The sequence below is a fragment of the Acinonyx jubatus genome, chromosome D3 (genome assembly GCF_027475565.1).
Source record: "Acinonyx jubatus isolate Ajub_Pintada_27869175 chromosome D3, VMU_Ajub_asm_v1.0, whole genome shotgun sequence".
Classification (NCBI taxonomy): domain Eukaryota; kingdom Metazoa; phylum Chordata; class Mammalia; order Carnivora; family Felidae; genus Acinonyx; species Acinonyx jubatus.
The window spans coordinates 42144855-42165815 of record NC_069392.1 but is presented as its reverse complement, the minus strand read 5'-3'; the positions used below and the strand labels follow the sequence as shown (position 1 = coordinate 42165815).

The 20961-nt window shown below is 39.2% G+C and overlaps 1 protein-coding gene and 1 pseudogene across 2 annotated transcripts in view; both read right to left on the bottom strand.

Annotated features, from left to right (window-relative positions):
• Positions 1–20961, bottom strand: part of COLEC12 (collectin subfamily member 12) — a 193379-nt gene that overhangs the window by 114044 nt on the left and 58374 nt on the right. The window lies entirely within an intron of this gene.
• LOC128312437 (RNA-binding protein PNO1-like) overlaps positions 1–20961 on the bottom strand; it is a 38179-nt pseudogene extending 17218 nt beyond the window's left edge.

Below are 20961 nucleotides of genomic sequence, written 5' to 3'. Positions count from 1 at the left end.
TTATTTATGAGTGTGTGTGTCACCAAAATGAAACTTCAGCCCCACAGTTGCCTCAGTCCTAGAACAGGAAAACATTTTCCTATGGCTAGCTGCCAGTGGGTGTCTGAGAAATTATGGGTAACTGGAATGAGTCCTCAGTATTTCCAAGTACGGTGAAAAGGGGAAAAGCCTCATTAAGTTTTGTAAAGCAACAAAATCTATGTAGGCTAAAATCTCTTCTGCAGAAATCTGAAAAAAAAGAAAAAGAAAAAAAAAGAGGTCTAAAAGGCTAATTAATAAGAGCCCTCAAAAAGTTTCTGGGTGAGGGGAAGAGGGCTCTGGATTGCCTGCCACAGTCGAGGTTAAAGTTGGTATTGGACAGTAACTTAGGACTGTATAAATACCGTACCATTCATTCGAAATCATGTAGACCACTAAAGGCAAATCACTTTATAACACAATTTGACAAATACTCATGCAAACCCACAAAAGGTAACTAAGAAAGATTCAGACAGATATGTTAAACTCATTTGTATTGTATGTATTTTTTTTATTTTCTGTACATTATGATGTTTTGACACCTTAAAAAAACCCTTTCTAGCTGAAAAGAGACTGCCCCCTCCCCTGGGGATAGCCAATTCTTGGAGATAGCAAAGGGCCCAGCTGGGAGCATGCCTTTGATATGCAAACTAACCAATCCAGAGCCAGACTTCCTCATTCTGTTCCCTTCACCCTGGATACAATATTCCTCTGCCTTAATCATCCCAGGGCCAGGTACCAGGCAACTAGAGACCATCCCCATTGTCAAAATCCCTCAGAAATTATTCAAACTAGCCAATCCTATTTATCCTGCTCTGCCCTTCCTTTCCCTCAGAAACCCCAATAAAGATTGTAGCCTTCTCTTACCAGGCCATATGCAACATGGACATTCTTAGAACATCACTCAAAGGGTTACATGTTCAAAGACTTAGCTGAGGTCAAGTGTACCTGGGGGAGAAATCTGGGGTGGGTGAGGTTACACTAGTTTAATGACCGTGGGATTACAGAGAGGCTTTTCTTGGCACAGAGACCTAACAACCTTCAGACTGGTGCACTGATGTCAGTGAGGCCTAGTCTGGGAGTACAGATGGGTTAGCACGTCTCCCATTATAATCAGAAAACCAACCCAGAAACTGTGACAGTAAAAGAAGTCATCATGTCCCCTTCCTTACAAAGGGGAACAGGTGAGAAAGAGGAGAGAAACTTAGCTGCTTAATTCCAAAATTCAGTTTCTCATGTCATCTAGCAGAAAACAAACTTACATGGCTTTCTAAGTACCTACTTCAATTAGTTCCTACAAATAAATATCTAAATGGTTGCATAGTTTTAAAAAGTACACACAGCTTTAAGTTGTTCATGACTACAAACCTTCTGAAAGTGCAGCCTGTCTCTATTGCTGAGTTACGAAAACTACATGTTAAGGTTAGAAGGCTGTACTTTACTAGAAATACAAGATAAAATTATACCTTCTTGCCTGGTGATATAAGTCAAATATGTTTTATTAGTAACCCATGTTAGTGGACAGCAGATACCAAAAAAACATACAAACATTATGTCTCAGTTCTGCCTTGAAATGCTCTACTATCAGCAGAAATCAGATTTCTTATCTTCTCAACTTCCAAAAACACTGCCTTCATTTTCCTATAGTGAAAACAAATTAAGTCAAGTCTTTTATCCTCTTACAGATCCTCTACCTTCACCGCTGCTCATCTTCTGCTGGTAGGTTGATCAAACAGGCAAACACGGACAAACAGGAGACAAACTCAAAGGAATGTAGGAGAAATTTGGAGGTGTAATTAAAAGAATTACATGTCTGCCTTTTTGTGTCTTTAATTTAGGAAGTCAGTGGCTTAAATCACGTACTTCACAGCATGAGTAATGCACAGAACGTCTGTGCTGCAGCTACATTTAAAAGGACTCTCTGCCACCCAGACTGAAGCTAAGTGGCACTTTTTTCACCTGATCAAAATACTTAAGTGATTTCAGCAACCGACTACTGGTGGTAATCTTATCTGGACATTCCTGCCATTGGGATCTTTCTACCAGCTTCTTCAAATAGACTCCAAGCTGCCATTCAAGCATTTTTAAATACTGCCAACTCATTTCCTAGATGAGGGGCCAAGAAAGGGTTTCTTGCATTGGGGTCATGCCAGCTGGATTGGGGTTAAACATTCTCACGCATCATGTCAGTTTCTGGATATCAAGCTCATGGACAGGCCAAATGACTGATGCTTGAACCACTAGATTGCTGTCTCCTTCCCCAGATGGTCTCATTAGTTCTTTATTTGATGCGGCAAACCAGCATTACCTGAACAGGACTGTGAGTACAAAGGCCTTTCAGGAAGCCATGCCTGTCCAGCCCTATCAGGTTAACAGATCACCAAAGTTAGTGGCCTTCTTGCCAAGCCATTGGCCTTTGTTCAGGCAATATATAAGCCCAGAGGAACACATACAATTATGTGTAATACCATGTTACTCTACATAATACTATGTTATTTGCTAATAGTGGGCAGTAAATTTGGGGCCATTTTGTTTTTTTTTTTAATTGGAAAATATATTTATCAATAGCAACCCAAAACTATTCCTATATTTCTGATGGCTTCTTTCGTTTATAGACCCAGATGATGCCCTCTCTTTCCTAAGTCTTCAGTTCAATTTCCTTATCACCATTCTACTCCTAACTCTCTCAAAGTCAAATGTTTTGAGTATAATTTACATGTCACTCCATTCACTGATTCACTTTATGTGTGTGTTTAACATTGATTTAATGTTTGCTAAGTGCCAGACCACGTGTTAAGAACTGAGATATACAAATGCATACTCATAGGAAGAATTTGAAAATGAGAAACATATAAGCTAAATTGTGAAAGTACCCTTTATCTTTCCCAAATTTACTCCTTCTTTAGAAATAACTACTGTTAACTATATTTTCCCTATCTTTTAAAAAAAACCATTGATATATATACATGCACTCACACACAGTCTATGCGTGACAGTCTAAGCATGTACCTATGGGAAGTGTTGGGGGTGTATGTGTGTCCATGAACAATTTCAGATATGGTATTCATGAGCTTAAAAAGTACATATTATTGAAAATTATAATAAATGTTCTTTTTAAATTCTCACTCTGATCTTTTTGTTTATACACATTTTCAGAGTTTGCAGAAAGAAGACACCACTGGACTCACAGCCAACCAGCACAGAGGCTTCTGCTCTGTAAATATTCCTCTCACTCAGTGATTCAAAAAATATTTATTGGGCTTAGACCATCTTCCAAACACTACACCAACTAGGAGTACAAAAATGAAGATGTAGCCTTATCCTCAAGTCCAGAACACACGAATTAAAATGAATATGTGTACTATTTTTCCAAATAATGTTCTCATTTTTTAAGAAAATAACCTCAAAAATCCTTTTGGATTTAAAGAATTAAAATGATTTAAGGAATTAAAGTTAGTTGTATCAACTGTCAGGTGTTATGATAGTTGTTCAAATATTAGCTCGCCCAGGTAACAAGACATGACGACTCATTATTAGTGCAGGTCTCCCTGGAAGAGCCTTAAGAAGTAACGTTGCAGGTAACTTGAGAAATGGGCAGATTTTTATATCATACTGGCCACACACATAGTAAGGTTGATAGTAAGATTGGTTTAGGAGCACTCTGTTTTCACTTGTTTATAATTGAGGTTGGCTGATGTGGTCCCTAATACAGGGACAGGGAAAGATGTGACCTAGAGACCTGTCTCTTCTCCTCAGGCAACAATCATGCAGGTTGAGAGAGTTAAAGGGTTCATTTGGTTTCTTGTCCCTCTTTCCAATTGGGAAGGAAAAGAAAGTGATTTTGGAATGTGCTACAGATGGTCTTTCATAGCTGCCACTAAACTCAGTTTTAAGAACAACATCTTCTAGTGAGAGAAGAAATTACACAACAAATGTCCCTGATCATTTTTCTACATAGGGCAAAAGCCCAGTTATAAATTACATCAAGTACTTAAATCATGGCATGACCTACAAGTGACCTTTTGCCTTCCGTCAGTCCAGCCAGCCTGGTGACTCCCTCCAACCACTGTCACCATGGATGCTGCATTACAGCTGAGATGGAGGGTGCAAGGAGATTTACTTACGTAACCCACAGGGCCGTCTCTGTCCCAGCCCTCCGCTCACATTAACACTAAGCAGTATATAATTTAGAAAAGGGGAAATGCGATCATAGCTTTTGCCCCCACACTGCTATGACATTCCAGGCTTTTATGTTCAGGAAGCTCCGTGTTGATCTTGGCGTCCCCATGGGTTAAAATCTTGTTTAAATGTTGCAGCCTTAGAATAGTCTTTGAGGTTTTTCTGTGTTGTTTTATAAAAGGCTTCTGCCTGATTATTTACAGATGCTGTCTCTGAGAAAGCTGAAAATAGTCTCACTACGAATGCTGAAGTTTGAATTCAGGCTTCCCTTACTATTTTATGGTGAACAGTTCAATAGCACTCACAGGTTGGGCTGGTCAACTGGCTTTTAAATGGGGTTTCTGTCAGTGTCTCCAGCATTGAGGTTTCTGTTGACTTGACCTCTGCCTGTCAAAGGAGTTATTCATATCTGTGCACTCATTCAACAAATATTTGCTGAGCCCTACTACGTGTCAGGTATTATGTTAGGGGCTGGAGACACAGGGGTGAAGACCAAGGCTCTGCCTTTGAAGAGCTCAGTCTAAGGAGAGGAAGTAAGTGTGATAAACGCTGTCACAAATGCTGGGGTCCCCTCACAGGGCACAGGGAAGGGAAGGTAAACAGGGAAGTCAGCTCAGTTACTCAATCTCTCTCCCACCTTCACCTGGCTCTGTTAGTCACAATAGACAAGGTAGGACAATCAGGTATGGTTCCCTTGTCTCAGCTTTTCCCTTCTTCATATCTGAATCAAGCCTCTGCCTCGGCGGGGCAGCGGGGGAGACATGTTCTGTAATATTTCAGATTAAGAGAGACCCAATCTTGTTCTTCAAAATCTCTAGAGAAGAACTTGGTAGAACCTTCATAAATGTGTCCACAGCATTCACTAGCTTAGGCAGACAGTTCTTCAGTCTCCATAACTATAACCCTTGAGGTAAAGTCACTCTCTTCTGCAGCAGGCATGGCGGAAAGACTGCCTCTGTGGAAGCATCTGCCCATAGAGTCCCGCTGTGGCCTGCTCCTTTCCAGGCGAAGCAGTCCTGGCCCCTCCCACCAGAGCTCGCTCAACTCCTCTCAATGCTTTCAGTGTCGGGTCCTGGACTCACTCCAAACCCTCCTTATCCCCTCTCAATTACAAAACCCAGAACTGGGCCAGGAAAGGAGTGTGCTGGGCCAAAGACTTTTCCTTCCCAATTCCTGCAAATTCCTGAGAGTCTCCACAGGCTGGTTAAATGAATCTCTTTTTACAGGATAACCAGGGGAGACTCTGGGATGACAGCACTGGGGGAAAAGGTTGAGGAGAGTAAAATACCGTTCTTACAGGTTTAATTAAGGACACATGGCCCCATGGGCATCAACATTACCACTGCTGGCACCATGAACTTCTCTGGAGCCATCAGGACATGTGGGTGAATATTGGAGAGGTGCTTTTGGATCAACAGTAGTGCCATAAATCACTGTTACTGAGTTAAAGACCTCTCCACGTGATTTACAACTTGCAGTAATAATGACCTGGTGAGTTTAAGAACTCACCACTCCATCTCTTATTCTAAAGTCTCTTCTTAAAGAAAAATGGACCAAATCTAAGCAGAGAGCAATAACATCACATCCCATCTTTCTATAGCATTCTTTTTATTTTCCAAAGTACTTTCCCACACGTAACTTCATCTAATTCTCACCATAGCCTTGTGCAGTGAATCTTAAATACACTAACTTACAGCTAAGGAAAGATAGGCAAAGAGGTGTTCTGTGACTTGCTCAAGATCACAGTATCACAGGAAGTATCAGAGGTTGGCCTGAAATGCAGGTTGGCCTCACCTGTCTCTTTTGTACTCTACTATTTGCAAAATATATCACAGCTTATATGGCAAATTTTCCTATTTTCCTTATTGGTCCTCAAAACATTCCTAGCATGCAAATAAGGAACTAGCAATAAGAAAAAAAAATGCAGAAAATAATTGTGAAAAATTCTGAAATGGATCAGAATGATTAATGGGTGTTATCAGCAGAAAACTAGACATTGTGTGGTGCAGCCTTCCAGGTACCTGATTGTAACAACCTACTGATTATCTCATTAATGAGCGAATTAAATAAATCCTTGACACGTGTTCATTTGATATCTGAGAGTCATCATTTACCCTTTTAAAATAATCACCCTTTAACAATGGCTAACACTTCTTAAGCACTTACTAGAAGCCCTTACTAAGGGCTTTACATACACTGAATTCTCACAGCCATCAGAAGGCAGGCACTCATAATCTCTATTTTCTAGATGAGAAGATAGAAGTTTAGAAAGATTAGATAGCTTGCTCAAAGTCCCAGAGTCAGTAAAAGAGGGAATCACTTCTCTCTGAGGCCACTGCTATTGATTTTTCCTTGGGGTCTACAGTATCTGGAACTAAATAATTAGGGCAGCAAGGGTCCTCAACAGGGGTGGGCATGTGAGTTCCTCTGGAGCAATTGTGCATGGTGGTCTGCAGTTCATGCACCATGAAGTTAAAGTCATTCTCATTCTGTTTGTTGATCAACATCCTACTGATAGACAACTTCCAAAGTACTTTCCCACACGTAACGTGTACTCGATGTCATCTGTCTCTCACACAGCATGAGTTGAGGGAAGGTAGTGTCCTGGATACAGCACTGGCCCCATAGTTAGAAGAGGTACATTCGTGGGGCGCCTGGGTGGCTCAGTCGGTTGAGCATCCAACTTCAGCTCAGGTCATGATCTCACAGCTCGTGAGTTCGAGCCCCACGTCGGGCTCTGTGCTGACAGCTCAGAGCCTGGAGCCTGTTTCAGATTCTGTGTCTCCCTCTCTCTCTGTCCCAACCCACTCACATTCTGTCTCTGTCTCTCTCAAAAATAAACATTAAAAAAAATTAAAAAAAAAAAAAAGAAGAGGTACATTCCTGCCCTGGCTCAGCTACTGAAAAGCAGTGTCACCCTAGACAAGACACAATTTTTCTCGTTAGTCTAAAGTAATGAAGAGCAGATGGACAAGACGGTCAAGGAGGAGGACAAATTCAGTTATGCCCACAATGCTAACAAAGACAACGTGCATGGAGTAACGTACGTGGGTCCCTGCCCTTTCAGTACTTAAATCTGGGCCTCTGGGGAGGGGAAAATCCTCATTTAAAAACTGGTAAAGAAGCAAGAATTGCAGGTCATCCAGTACACATAGGTGGAAGCGTTCTATATCTTGTCCCCATGGGCAGAACTGTCCTGGGTGATCCCCACAAGGCTGAGCCCTTTGGAAGCCTCTTCAGTGGATCTCTGGGGGTAACTCAGGGATGCAGCCCTCTTGGAAGAAAAGTGAAACTCTATGGCTGGGACTAACAAGACTGAGGCTTATCTATGTAATTACTAATCTCTAGAGGAAAAAGATCTTTTCTTATTCATCTTTGTGTCTGCCCAGTGATTGACACAGCTCATAACTAATCGTCAAATGTTCACTGAATATAACTGAAGATAAGCCCATAGCTAGTTAAATAATTAATACAACGAACATTTATTAGACATCTACCACACGCTTGGTATTATCCCAAATGAAGGAGATGCCAAGCCCACCGTACCACGTTCATGTGGGACATGCTCCCTGGATTCCACTCTCCTCTCTGGCTGTCTTTGGGAGATATTATTTTCTCCTTTCAAAGTTGTCTTTGGTGTTAAACTATTGTCTTTTAAAAGTGCACAATTCTACATGAACTGTTATCTGCCCTCATGGAGGGCCTACTTAATGACATTTTCCTGGGTCACCTGGGTGGCTCAGTTGGTTAAGCATCCAACTCTTGGTTTCAGCTCAAGTCATAATCTCACGGTTCATGAGTTTGAGCCCTGCATGGGTCTCCGTGCGATGACAGTGCAGAGCCTGCTTGGGCTTCTCTCTCTACCCCTTTCCCACTCATGCACATACTCTCTCTCTCTCAAAACAAATTAAAAACTTAAAAGAATAAAAAGTAATGACATTTTCCCAACAAATGCTGACTGAATGTTTGCCATGGGTTATGCCATGTTCTGTGTGCTGGATTAAAATGGAGAAAGTCTTTCCTCCCACAGAGTTTATGTTCATTTTAAGGTGAGACAATGGTGGGAGGAAACAGATGAAGCTAAAAGAAAACTTTTTAAAAGGCATCCAAATTATAAAGAGAGAAGTTAAATTGTCTCTATTTGCAGATGAAATGATACCATACATAGAAAACTCTTGGGGTGCCTGGGTGACTCAGTCGTTTAAGCGTCCGACTTCAGCTCAGGTCGTGATCTCATCACGTTCACAAGTTTGAGCCCTGCGTCAGGCTCTGTGCTGACAGCTCAGAGCTTGGAGCCTGCTTCAGATTCTGTGTCTCCCTCTCTCTCTGCCCCTTCCCTGCTTGTGCTCTGTCTCTCTCAAAAATAAATAAACATTTAAAAAAATTTTTTAAAAAGGAAAATCCTAAAGACCACACCAAAAAATGGTTTGACTAGTCAACAAATTTAGTAGTTGCAGGATACAAAATCAATATACAAAATCAATATACAAAAATCAGTTGCATTTCTATATATTAACAATGAACTATCAGAAAAAAAATTAAGAAAAAAGTCCCATTTAAAATTGCATCAAAAAGAATAAAACAACCTGGGAATAAATCTAACCAAGGAGGTGAAAGACCTGTACACTGAAAACTGTAAGACATTTATGGAAAACTGAAGATGACACAAATAAATGGAAAGATATTTTGTGTTCATGGATTGAAAGAATATTGTTAAAATATCCATACTACCCAAAGCAATCTACAGAGTCCCTGCAAATTCCCATCAAAGTTCCAATGGCATTTTCACAGAAACAAAGCAAACAATACTAAAATGTGTATGGAACCACAAAAGCCCGCTTGTCAAAGCAATCATCAGAAAGAACAAAGCTGGAGGCATCAGGCTCCCTGATTTCAAACTATGTCATGAAGTCATGGTGATCAAAATGTATAGTATTGGCATAAAAACATCCACACTGATCAGTGGAATAGATTAGAGGGCCTAGAAATAGGCCCACAATGATATGATCAATTAATTTATGACAAAGGAGCCAAGAATATACAATGGGAGAAGAATAGCCTCTTCAATAAATGGCCTTGGGAAAACTGACAGTCACATGCAAAAGAATGAAACTGAACCCCTATCTTAGACCATATACAAAGTCAACTCAAATTGGATTAAAGACTTGAACATAAGACCTGAAGCCATAAAACCCCTAGGAGAAAACACAGGGTATAAGTTCCTTGACATTGGTCTTAACAATGATTTCCTGGATTTGACACTGAAAGCAAAGGCAGAAAAACAAAAATGAATACGTAGGACTACTTCAAACTAAAAAGCTTCTACAAGGCAAAGGAAATCACCAACAAAATAAAAAGGTAACTATGGAATGAAAGAAAATATTTTTAATTGGGTTATTTGGGTGTTTTGCTATTGAGTTGGATGAGTCCCTTGTGTATTTTGGATATTAGTCCTTTACTGGATGTGTGGTTTGCAAACTTATATTATACTAGGAAACCTTAAAAAATTGTTAGAAATCTTGTCTTGAGTTTCAAAACTAAAATAAAATAAATAACCTAAGCAATAAAAACTCACACTTTTTATATCTCTTCAGATCAAGTTAAATGATGGCAAAGAAGGTTGATTTTCATATGATTCTGTGGTTGTTCCATTTTCAGAGAATACAGAAATCTGATCTTTTTGTTAAAAATAATTAAAAATAATTGGTTACTTCAAGTTACTCATTGAATAACTCCAAGTGGTCAGAACAGATGCCACGGATTGCTCAGCAATCTATTATCATGGCTAAAAAAATGATTGATTAGAAATTATATCCAATTGATACATACAGACACATGTCTGTGGGAGCTCATTTAAAAGGAATTAAATAATGTATTATTCCCCTAATGAATCAGCATTGCATTTAATTAGGTAACTAAACACTGTATCTTTTTTTTTAGACCTAAATTAAAAATTATAAGCCAATATAATTTGGGAGAATAATAATTAAGACACCACACTATATATAATGGCTTTCCATTAAGATTTCATTAACTTAATGTTTTTCTCCCTTTGGATTAAATTACATCAGGCCAAAATGAACTTGCCCTAGGGCAAATTTTCTAAGGAATGAATGTAACATTTACTAGGAAAGACAAACACAGTAAAAGAATTTTTTTTTTTAGATATTTTTTAGCCAGATGGAAGGTTTTACTTTAAAAATGTAAAAGGTCATAAAAGCCCCCTTTTGGGGGGCAATCATAATTTTTTTAATAGGCCAAAGTGAATATTCTTAACATACAAATGTGACTTTTAATTCTTTAAAATGCAGTGGGGAGTAAGTTTTCCTTAACAGTAAGAAGGAAAATCCCTCTGAGATTATGAAGCCATAGAATTTGAGACTAAAATTTGCTCACATCAAGATGCTGTTAGTTAGCCATCTGCTTCATCTGCTTCATGTATGTGTTTTCTTAATGAAAGCATTTTGTCTCCCCACTAGTAAGGATGCAGATTTCAAAGTATTTACACTATTGTTAGAATAATGTGTGCCACACGAGACAACCTCTATACATACAGATTTGATAAACAACACAAACTATTTTCTTATGCAATTCATTACCAACACAAGCTAGCAGAGAATATGCACCAGAGTGAAAGGGAAGGTAGGACTGTGTGATGGTAGATGTCAATTCGAATGTCTGATTTAGGCCAATGTGAATAATGAAATCTTAGTGAACAACCAAATAGGGAGAGAAGCCCTACAATCTATGAGTGATTTCCCATCATCTTATCTATTGCATCTAGCACTCTTTACTTGCTAATCCTTATTGCCCTTATTTTCTTTAGTGAGATGATTCTTTTAATTACACTCCATAGACAAGAAATGTTTATCAATTTGTAGAAGTTACACATTTATAAATAAATTTATGAATTCATAAAGGACTGTTTAAACAATGTTTTCCTCCAATAAGAGAATTATTAACTATGCATATCTTTTCTTTAAAATGAAGTGATAAATTATAAATAATGTATAAGTATAATAACGGTACTAAATTTAGATATGGAAATTACCCTCAAAGCTGCTGGGTGTGAATAATCAAACCTTTTCTTTCTATTTATGCTTCTGGCTGAGAACGAAACAAGTGATGGAGACTTAAAGAAATGGAAAAATCCTTCACACGGTTTCTCGTGACCATGAGTGGAGGGCAAAGTCTTTTTCTCTAGAGTCCAAAGACAAGATAAAATGTCTGTGATTTGGAATCAGAATGGATCTGCTGCTCCACTAACCATGGCTTGAGTATTGCCATAAACCTCTGATGGAGGATTCCCCAGTATGAGGTTGCAAATGGCAGTTCTTGCCATCTTGATATTTTGTAAAGAGCCAAGGATGTGAACCTTCACATCAGCCAAAATTATCCTTGTCCATGTCACACTCTCTGTGGTGAATTTGGGTGGTTCCTCCTTTGCCAGTGATTCTTCCTATTGCCCCACACAGGTGGTCTCCCTTTAGGGTCATCACATCTGTAATTTGAAAAGACTCTAGGAAAAGGTCACCCAACCTAATGAGGGCAAGTATGTCCTCCACCTGAAACCCAAGAGAAAGGCTTTCACAAAATCAGCTGCTTTTGTCAAAATACTAACGTCCTTGGTTTCTTTACAAGTCCTGATTCCACATTCCTGAATTTCAAGGTAAAGTGTATCTGAAGTCGCAAATGTTCTACAACAGGAGTAAATCTCTGCATCCGTTCTCTTTTAATGGCATGTATCTGTTAGCTGGGACTGGAATTTTCCTTGTTTCTTCTTTCCCACCTAGGAATCCACGGCCGGAGAGGGGTGGGAAACCGGGCCTCCCTGGGGCCGGACCTCTGCCTGCCTTGTCCATGTGGCTGCTGTTTCCCTGGGCCCCTGGGCCATCCTGGCGGGTGACCTGGGTGAAGCTGTCCTCAGCCCTGGCGCTCTGTGCCTCCATCCTCGGAAGAATTTTTCCAGTCCCAACTTGTGCTTCTGGCTTGAATGCGTGTGCGCTGCCCTTATTGCCCCTATTTTAATTCATAGCTCTTATCACTGCCTGGCATCACAGGTTTATTGTTTATTAGTTTATTTCCTGTCTCTCTCAGTAGAATGTAAACTGTCTCAGGGCTGGGTTCTGGTTTGCTCACTGCTGCATCCCCAGCTCCCGGAACAGGACCTGGCACATGGAAGTTATCAATAAATAAATCCTTTGGAGAACTACAGACTCTGTACCTAGATAACTTTGCTTATTAATTACCCCTATTTTAAAAACTTTTATTTTTCCAGAGCTCTTTCCTAACTGCCTAATTACTTACTAGTGAATAAATTATTTATAGTGCATTTGAAAGATAATGTTCCCTTTCACTTACATGTTACATTTGAAGCTTACAGTGAATTAAAAATCTCTAAGGTTTTATTTGTACAACAAAACTGCTAAGAATGAGAATAAATGGGCTAAGCTCAATTTATTAATCCAACTGAGTATATAAAAAGTAGAAATTTAAATTCTTTAATTTAAATTTAAAACTTCTTTAAATTAAAAAAATTTTTAAATAGTCGACTTTAAATTATTTTCAACCTACCTTCATATCACCACAAAAAACAATTACCGTACAGACACAAGTCCACCTGAAGATCTGAATATTCTAGGGGCACCTGGGTGGCTTAGTTGGTTAAACATCCAACTTCAGCTCAGGTCATGACCTCACGGTTCATGAGTTCAAGCCTTGCATCAGGCTCTGTGCTGACAGCTCGGAGCCTGGAGCCTGCTTCAGATTCTCTCTCTCACTCTCTCTGCCCCTCCCCTCCTTGTGTTCTCTTTCTCAAAATAATAATAAACTAATAATAATAATAAACATTAAAAAAAAAGAACTGAATATTCTAAAAAGGAAAACTTTTACTGTAAAGTCATCATCATGTGAAAGAATATTTTTAGGACCCAAAATGGAGAACAAGTAATAAAACTAGTTTTCCCAGGGGTGCCTGGGTGGCTCAGTTGGTTAAAGGTCTGACTCTTACTTTTGGCTCAGGTCATGATCTCAGGGTTGTGAGGTAGAGAAGCCCCAACATGGGCTCTGTGCTGAGCATGGAGCCTGCTTGGGATTCTCTCTCTCCTCTGCCCCTCCCCCTCCCCTGCTCCTGTGTACTCTCTCCCTCTGTCTTCCTCTCTCTCAAAAAAAAAAAAACAAAAAAAAACCCAACCAAACCAAAACAAACAAACACTAGTTTTCCTGACAAGTGTTTTGCTAACCAAAAGGACCAAAATTTTTAAAATACAGAATGATCCCTTGATGGTACCCTTCATCATCTTTCCATGTAAATGGTTGTCCACTTTGTATTTGAGTGGCAACATATAGGAACCATGATCACATCATGTGGCCTCTTACAGCTGGTCAATACATTTTATTTTGACAGGCTTACTATGTAGGATTTGCATTCAGCGCTTTGTTCTCTGCATCTTGTCTTATACTGAAGATTCTTCAGGACGAGAATCATGCCTTATTCACGTTTATTTCTTGAGGCACTTTGGAGAGTGCCTTGTACACACTTGGTGTTCAATAAAATCTTAATTGAATGAATGAGTGACCCATGGAATGTGGAGGAGGAAGGAGAGAATAAAGGACCACTGAGGTGTCTAGCTTGGGTAAATTGAGGAAAGTGGGAACTCATGAGGAGGAGTCTACTGGGAGCAAGCTAATGAGTTTGACTTTGGATGTGTTGAGTTTGAAGTGCTATTGTATCTCTGGGTTGGGGTATCCAGTGAGTAATTGGAAAAACTGGGCCACAGCTCAGGAAAAGTACCAGAGTGCCTTCTCTCACATTCATTGGTTCTTGGTTCCTTCCAACGTACAGAGGGTTATGCTAGAAAAACAGCAGCAACAGTAGTAGTAGTGATGATGATGATACATGCTAACACTTAATGAACCATTGCCATGTACCAGGCATTATGCTAAGAGTTTATACACATGATTTTATCTAACTGTTACAGAAACCCAATGAGGTAGTTCTGGTATTATCTAGGGAGGTTGAATAGCTTGTCTGTTGTCACAAGCCTATACCTTAATTATTTTACAAAAATCCAAACAAACCCAAGAAACCTTGAAGAGTATATAAGGAGAGTACTGCCATCCTGAACTCTACATATCTTTTCTATTTGCTCCTCTACACGCAGGTCTGGAACTGTTTCCACAATGAACCTGGGCTTGATTATGGTCATTCACTAACCTCATTAATTTATTAATTCATTTACTGACAAGTATTTATTCAGTTCCACATACTATGTTAAGTGCTTACACCTACATTAAAACAAGTACTAAAATAATGTTATCACTAACAATAAAAATAAAAGATATAACAGTAAAAGAAGCAACAGACGACATAGACATTCCTACTGCAAAAGGAACCTGGGTGTCCAAGAATTCACACTCAGCTCAGCTACTGCTAATCTGACTAGGAAACCTCATTTAGCTTGGCTGGGTCTGACTCCTTATATAGAAGCTAAGGGGGAGTTCTGCTGTATTGCCAGTGTGAAGATACAAATTGTTTCCGAACCATTTGATATATTAGAAAACAATTTGAGCATAACATGAATTTCACTTTGTTGCTAATGCAAAATTTCTTCTGTGACAAACACTAAGTGAATGCAGAAAACGTCATCCAGCGGAATTGAGCCATGTGGGAATACACAAAATGCGCAGTGTGTGTGCGTGCCTACCCCCTCCCCCCCCACACACATTTTAAACACCACCCAGCTACTTCGGTTCACTGTGTGTTGTGAGCCATTCCCATCCACATCTGGTGTTAGAACTTTCTATCTGATATCAGATAACCTTCCTTCCACCCTTTCACAAAACTCACAAGCTACAACCCTTTCAGTATCTACCTCCTCAAACAAACTTTTCAACATAAAGTGCCACATTTACCATAGTATTTACATGCTTCTTAACATGTGTTTCTTTAATGTGTATAAAACTGTGCTAATCTTTTTACAGAATCTTATCTTTTTTAAAAAACATATGTCACTGGTGAAGTCTTTGAGTGTTGTGCCCTCTGCCCCTTACCCTACGTTTCCCATTAGCCTGTGGTTTTTATCACATGATTTTGCATAGTGCAGTGGTTTTTAGGAAGGCAATATGCTGCATGATAGCAGAACTGACTGTACTCGGATCATGCTTAAATTTAACGCTCAGTTCTGCAAAACTTCACTATGTCATTCCTAGATTGAATGTTTACCTTTGATAGTCCTTTAAACAAATCTTAACATGCTGAATCACATCAACAGGAGGCTGAAAATAAAAAGAATTTAAGTATGAACTTGTTTTTCCCCCCATAAGGGAAAAAAGGACCAAGTCATACCATTTAAATGACCACACATTTGCTGTCCATTTTGCTACTCCCTCAGGAAAAGCACCTACTTCCTTGCATTTGAAAATTCAGCACTTTAGAAAGGCTGGCCCTTGGTTTCCTACACAATCAAGGATGCTTGGGGCTTCATTTAAGGTAGGACTGGTATGGGCCCAAGACACTTAATATAGTCAGAAGATTACTGGCGTGTGGCTGCCAGTTTTTTCTCTGAGACTCATATGGCAACTGAACAGCTGGCTTCTTACGAGATTCTGGCATCCCGAGGAGGCCCTGAAGTCAAGTTATTGCTTAGCCCAGAAGCCGATCAGCTCTAGGAGTCACCACTTGTGGAAGACAACACAAGGTTTTAGAGGCCGGTCCTGATCATCACCTCCTAAATCTAGGTCTGCTCTGTTTCTTAAAAGGCTGGAGAAGAGATCTGCTGTGGCAGGTGGTAATCTTCTGAATATAATCATGGGAAAAAAGAGAAGAAAGAAGGAAGTTTAGGGGCGCCTGGGTGATTCAGTCGGTTGAGCGTCCAACTTCAGCTCAGGTCATGATCTCACAGTTTGTGGGTTCGAGCCCCGCATTGGGCTCTGTGCTGACAGCACACAGCCTGGAACCTGCTTCAGATTCTATGTCTCCCTCTCTCTCTGCTCCTCACCCGCTTGCGCTGTCTCTCTCTCTCCCTCTCAAAAATAAATAAACATTAAAAAAATTGTTTTAAAAAGAAGGAAGGTTAAGTACCCTGCGAGATTGTCCATAAAAATCAAACTCATATTCCAAGAGGGAGTCATTACACAATCATAGGATGCCATCTTATTACTACTAATACTATAACACTACTGAACTATTATCCATATATCATTAAGCCATTCTTACTGGTTGGGAAAAAGGAACAGGAATTATTAGAATACATGCTTTCCACTGATGATGTAAAACTGTGAAAGAACATGCCAACCACTGAAAACTGGTTCAAAGCATCATTTGAAAATGGAAGAAATAAGGGAAGATACACAGTGCTTAAAACTGAAGATGTTTTAAAAATACATAAACTGATAATGGTTGATAATGACCCAGAGAGATAAATGTGATACACGGTATTTCCATGACAAATCTCCATAATTGGTGGTGACTTGCTTTCACAACCAACCTTGCACTAGGTTTCTATCACCCATGTTTCTATATTGTCTGAGCAGCCACATCTAGCTTATTCTTCCTCCACAAGTCCTCTCCCGGCCACTCTTCCTCACTGTCCTGATCAGCTCAGGCTACCACCATCTCATGCCAAGTGGGATGCAATGGTTGTCAAACTCAAACCCCTATCTGAGGTACCTCCTCTCTTATCACTTCCCTACTCACACAGCCATCAAAATTATCTTCCCAAAATTCATATTTGAAGCTTACTTTCTCTTCTGCAATCACATAATGGCTACCTTTTCCTTACAGAAGTCTTTGGATGGGTTTTAGTGCAAACATCATCTCCACTGCACCGGAGTCTAACTGTTCTGGTCTAAACTATCTTTTCCTGCTTCATCTCCCATCCTGGCCATCCCTACATTCCCCAGTTGAGCCAAAACACTTGCCATTCACAGAAGTGTCCTACATGGCCCCTGCTCCAGGCCAATGCTCAGCCTAGGTTGACTAGCAGCTTTCTGGTGTTATTTAGTACTTATTCCTGATACTGTAATTCTCTTCACTTACACTTCCCTAGCTGGATTGTGAATTTGTTAAAGATTTTAGCACCCAGCACACTCTCTTACACATAATGAACACTATTAATATTCACTAAATGTAATTAGGCTGAACTTATAAAAGAGAAAGGATGAGAAGTTAAATTCATAGAAATATATGGCTGACATATATCTGAAGTCTCTTTTTATACATAGCTTTTTCCTGAATATTCTGAGGTAGACAAAGCATTCAGAATTTTGCCTGCTCGATAAGAATCCTTCTGGATATCTAAAATCTGAATATTGCATTATACTGAATAGCCTCCTACACATAAGTTGAAGACACTTATTTGTTCTCAAAACACAACAAGTGTCCAAATATAATGACTATTATTTTGATGGGTTAGGCTAAAGAATTTCCTGGAACTTTGCACTCTTGTTTCTGATAACACACAACAGAAATCTGGACTGAAATCTAGACTCTTAATCTTCTGTTCACAGCAACTGTCCACAAAAGACTCTGATTGTGTTTCTGGCAGTCAGATATTCTTAATAACTGTTCACCTTTCCCCTCTGGTCTTCCATGTGTCTGTGTCATCTCTGGAGAGAATTTAAGTCAGAATCCGTGACTAATGTGCATAGTATGTCAGCCAGACTATTGCTACGAAATAAGCTCCACCTAGCTAGCCATCAACTCTTTGTTGCTTCTTGGTCAAGTTACTAGACTGCATGAAAAAACACTACTTAGTGATTAAAATACTGCTCAAATACGCCCTGCTCTGCTACAGGACTAACTAGACAAAGGGTCTTTCTCAGCTAGAGATCTGTTTATTTTACAGGTAACAAAGGAAAAAAGAAAGGGTGGCTTTCAGGAATTTAGATGTGGGACTCTACGGTGTAAATGTAGTTTGGTACAGACATCTCATAGATCTCTTCTGTGTTCAACTGGGATTTTCAGGCCTTACTTCCAGTTTATCTGGGAGTCACCTGAATCAAAGGTCACAACCAGAGGTAGCCATCACAAGGAAGTATGTAGATTTCCTCTAAAGAGCCATAGAAGAGTTTTATGTTGTTCTTTGATGATCTTACATGTGTTCATCTTTCCTTCACAACCAGACTGCATGTTTCCTGAGGCCAGGTTCCATGTTTTATGTTTTGTTTGTATTCCTCACATGGCCGACAGAGTCGCCAGTGTTGAAATATATAGCACAAGCTCATTAAATATCTTCAACTAATTGATTTTGCTATAGAAAGTAGCACACTACTTGTGTCTTTCAGAGATTTCTAGCTCATGACTAGAAATAACCACATGTTTATATGATCCAGCAGCTTCTGAGGTGAAAAGCATTCCCTGAGTAGAATAAAATTGAAGATGGAGGGGGTGGGGGGCAGTGGAGGAAGGGAGTCAGCAGTCACTGAGGAGAAATTACAAAAATTACAGTAGGCTGTCTTGGCCCAAACCAGGGACTCTCTAACCAGGACTCCATATTTTCAGAGAACAGCTCCATTAAATATTGATGATTGGACTCTGAAAGCCCTAGAATTAAATTCCAATCCTGTTTTAATTTTATGGGCTATGCAACATAAAGACCGAGGAAGAACATCTGGGCCACTGGGCCACATGCACATGTTCACAGCTGGAAGAGATCATAGATGACCCAAGTTAAATTAGCTTCAGGGTGGCCACCTGCACCACATTTTTATTTCTCTCAAATTCTTTCCCCTGCCCATTTTGACCTGTCCCATGACTCTCCACTTAAAGCGAATTTTTTTTAAAGTCTATTTCCGTAGTCTCTTTTCTCTCATACTCTCGAGTTGGTTTTCATTGCATTGGTGGTGTAGGTGCACACACATGGAATGAGGCACTTGCATCATTTGCTCAGTTGATAGCTGGTTGAGTTATCTTTCTTTAGTATATTCCTAAGTACAATTAGAAAGGACAGGAAATGACTCCAGGGCTAAAAGTTTTATTCTGATTTGGGTAAGTGGTTTGAGTCAACCCAGATGGTGATACTTCATGTCACAGCATGTGACTGAAAAGAAAAGTCTTTGGAGAAATAATAGGAATGACAAGAGCTTGCATTTACTGAGCCCTTACCAGATGCCAGGCACTTTCTCCTAAGCTCTTTTGCATCTATTAATTCACTCAATGGACTATTTGAGCTACAAAAATGGGTTTTAAAACAAGTCTCCAGTATTTCTCTAGCAACTAATAAAATAGACTAAGGAAAGTAGAATTTAAAGCTTTGACCTGTCATCCCAAAGCACACATATTTCTGAAGAAATATAATTTTTAGAAATTTATAGTCTACGTACACATGGTACATGTATATAGTTGAGTATAATTCAGCTTTGAACTCTGGGATATATTTTGAGTTTAACTTTTAAAAAAATGATAAAAGGGGTAAGATGACATATGTGCTAGATTGTAAAGTAAAAGCCATATTCTTAAATGAATGTAAAAAAGAAATTAATTTGGCCATAGAGATACTGTTGGATCTAGAAAAGCAGACATGAGTGATTTCAGATGTTGTACTCAGAATGCCAGCATAAACCTTACTCTCTTACAACCCGGGCTGACAAATAAATTAATAACTTACTTTTCCTAACTCCTTTCTTCCAAGTTGATAGCTTAGCCTCAAATATAAAATTGTACTATATCATGGAGCTAAAATTCATTCTAAATTTTAATATACTCAATATTTCTGCCAACTATTATTTTTAAACACATTAAAATCTTAAGTGAACATATGTCATTTTATTTGCAATACTTTAAAAATTTACACATCAAGTTTAGCTGTGCTTTATAAAAAAAGAAGAGATACAATGCAAGATCAAAAACTCTCATTCCACAAAATCCCAAGCACCCCACATCTACAAACTTTCACTGAATCTCTCTGAATAGTCACAGAAAGAACAGAAGAAAGAACAGACTAGAAGTCTGGGGGCAAGGCCATAATTATGGGAAGTTAAAGAAGCAGCTGGCAGGAAAGAATAATAAATAAAGGAAGCAGGACTTATAATTTTGGATAGGAACTGGCTGTTCCTATTAACATGCCTCAGCTATCTGGGAAACTTTTTCCAGAATTAACTCAAACTTCTCTACCTTCCTCTGACAGTGCCCTTGCTCTGAGAAATCAAGGGCATCTCCTCATTCTTTGTAAATACTTCCACAATGGCACATTCTTCACTGTTTTATAATTATTTGTTTCCATGTCTGCCTTTTCCTCAAAACCATGAACTTAAAAAAGGGATTTTTTTTTGTTTCCTTCATAGGCACTGTCCGTATGCCTATACCAACCAAAACAGTAGCTCATCTGAAGATGAGCTTAATAGTATTTGTTGCATAAATGAATGAATGAATGAATGAATGAATGAATGAATGAACAAGCAAATGGAAAGAGGTAATTAGGCTGGCAAGGGAGAGAAAACCTAGAACACAGAGAAGAATACCCTCACAGCCACAACAATTCAAATTTTCTGAACCTCATGGTTTCCAGAAGTATGAAGTTTTTTCATTTTTCCAACTTTCTCTCTACCTACCTACCTAACAATGTGTATCCAGATATAATTCACATACCATCTATTTGGAGAACAGCACATGCAGTAATAATAATTAGGAAATACTGCTAATACTTTACATTTAAATAGAGTTTTACATAAAAGCATTTTCAATATGTTAATGCACTGGATTCTCCCAACATTTCTTAAGCACCCGACTTCGGCTAAGGTCATGCTCTCTCAGTTCGTAAGTTC